Genomic DNA, 3075 nt, shown 5'->3' on the forward strand with positions numbered 1-3075 from the left:
CAAAAGCTACAACTCTTGTTGCATAGGTCCTGCTTTACCTTGGTCTTAACCATCCAGCAGAAAAGTATAAAAACGAAGTATAAGAAGTAAAGAGCCATGCTGTTATGTTGAGCTCTAGGGGACTCAGGTCAACAATTTCTGACATTGCCAGTCAAGCGGAAGACCCAATACTATTATTGGCTACTGGACTCTTTTAGAATATTTTGCTGAATTTACACACCTATAATATTCAAATAATGGAACTTAACAAAAGAAGGGTATACAGATGAATGTCTATTTTGTATCTGTTAATTCAAATTGGTTACGATAGATATATAGTTACATTGTCTTAATGAATAGAGGGATTTGTTCTAATGGTGTTTGTAAATGGGATATCATGTCCACATCTTGTGAAGCAATTAATCACTAGGAAGAATGTATGCAATGTGTTAATTATTGAAACTGTCCTCCCAATTTGGTTTGAAACTGTCTCATTTGTTTCTCAATAAAATTATGGAAAAAATACAGCAAGAGAAAAAAAAAGAATCCAATGGCTACGATGAGGGATGTAGCTCAATGGCACAGTGCCATCTGTCAAGTGTGGGTTGAGCATTGGAACTGATTCCCAGGACCAAACAGATAACAAACAAAAAAATGACTGGCTGAATTCATGATTGTCTTCCTTGAGAAGAAAATACAGCCATAAACATGCATGCACATTTGTGCATATCCTTTGACAGTGTCAGCCATGTGGATGAGTCACAGCCCTTGCTTGACCAATTTGCTCTCTGTGACAGCCTAAGAGAATGTTTTCTCTCTAGGTGACTCTCCTTAGGCACATTATACATCGTTGGTCACTTTCTTCCGTGGTCCCATAGTCTCCTTGATCAGAAGATTTGGGACACCACTGAGTTACAGGATGTTACATGGCTGACACTGACAAAGAATCCACAAACTGTGGTACAGGGTTTCAGGGTAAATCCTGAGGGAATTTGACTGACCTTGTCAGATACAAAAGTTACATTTCTTGTCATATATGTCTTGTTTTATCTTGGCCTTAACCATCCAGCAGAAAAGTGTAAAAACGAGGTATAAAAAGTAAAGCCATATTAATATGCTAAGCTGTAAAACGGTCAAGTCACCAACTTCTGAAATTGCCAGTACTATGGATAACCCACTACTATTATGGACTACTGGACTATATTGCTTTATTTTGCTGAATTCATGCACGTACAATATTTAAATGACAGTGAAATACCCATCTCTGAATAAACTCAACAAAAAGAGGGATATAAATTAAAGACCATTTTCTATCTATATATACAAAATGGTTAGGATAGATATACAGATACTTTCTCAATTCAATGAGAAGATATGTACAAATAGTGTTTGGACAGGATATCATGTCTTCATCTTGTACTATGAATAACTACTATTAAGACAACAATATACAATGTATTAATTATTTTACCTGTCCTACTAACCTGTTTTGAAACTGTCTCATTGCTATTTATTTCTCAACAAAATTGATTAAAAATCATTTTGTACATAGACACACCCATACTCATGATCATGTGCTAGTCCACAGTTATGGCTTTTTAGACATGCTTGTCTCCCTCATGTGTATCGTTAAAAAGCCTGATTCTTTTTCCCCAGCCTGCATGTGAGACAGAAACAGTGGCCCATCCCTGTGGGGAGACAGACCAATACCCGTGTCCGTGGTATGCATGAGTAGATGAGAACGTGGATAAATGTGAGGGGAGAAGACCAGGTCATTGCCTGCCAGTGCTCCAAAACCCTGGAAAAGGACACTCAGATTTTATAAAATTATATATTTTTGTGGTTTTATTTGAAAAAAGGATAAACTTCTAGAATCTTCTCCTAAGACTATGTGCAAAGATTTGGGCTCTAGTACTAGCTGGCCACCTACATTCTGTGAGAACTTAGAGATTTAAATCTTCTAAGTCTCAGCTTGGTAACTTGTAATACTGTTCCTCTTGCATGTTTCTGAGCATTAAGTGAGAAGATCAGAGATGGTTTTTGGGCAGAATTGACAGAATAGGGTGCAATTAATAGCTGCTGTTTGTGCCCTTTCATGATAGTTCTTTTAATTCATGTGTTCAAATTTATGTTAATTGTATTCATCTTGAGGAATTGATACATATATGCATCTTTATTTTTTTTTTACTTTTTGCTCTATTGACGTAGTGTATTACATTGATAGGTTCTCGAATATTGACCCATCCTTGCATCCCTGCTATGAATCCTATCTGGTCATGGTGTATGATCTTCTTGATGATTTGCTGTATTCTATTTGCTAGTATTTTATTGAGAATTTTGACATCTTTGTTCATGAGGGAGATAGGCCTGTAGTTCTCTTTCTTAGTTGCAACTTTCCCTGGTTTTGGCATTAGCATAATACAGGCTTCCAGGAATGATTTGGTAGGAGTTTGAGGAGTATAGGGACTACATCCCCTGTAAATGTCTTGTAGAATTCAGCTGTGAATCCATCCGGACCTGGACTTTTCTTTGCCGGTAAATTTTTAATTACATCTCATATTTCATTGGCTCTTATTGGGCTACTGAGGGTCGTTATATCTTGTTGATTCAGTTGTGGTAATTTGTACATTTCTAGGAATCTGTCCATTTCTTCTGTGTCTTCTGTTCTGTGAGAGTAATGATTCTCAAAGTACCTATTAATAATCTTCTGAATTTCCACTGAGTCTGTGGTAATTACACCCGTTTCATTCCTTATAGTTTGTATTTGAATTTTTTCTTTCCTCTGTTTGATGAGGTTAGCTAGGGGCTTATTGATTTTACTTAATCTTTCAAAGAACGAGCTTTTTGCTTTTTTAATTCTTTGAATTGTTTTCTTCGTCTCAATTCAATTAATTTTTGCTCTAATCTTTATGATTTCCTCCCGTCTTTGGGATCAGGGTTTATTTTGCTCTTTCTTTTCTAGTTGTTGAAGGTGCAGCATTAGGGTGTTTATTTGTTCCCGTTCTGTTTTCCTAATATGTGAGTTCACAGCTATGAATTTCCCTCTGAGAACTCCTTTCATCGTATCCCATGAATTCCGATATGTTGTGCTTGAAT

The sequence above is a fragment of the Octodon degus genome, unplaced genomic scaffold, assembly GCF_000260255.1.
Source record: "Octodon degus isolate 3935 unplaced genomic scaffold, OctDeg1.0 scaffold00476, whole genome shotgun sequence".
Lineage (NCBI taxonomy): Eukaryota > Metazoa > Chordata > Mammalia > Rodentia > Octodontidae > Octodon > Octodon degus.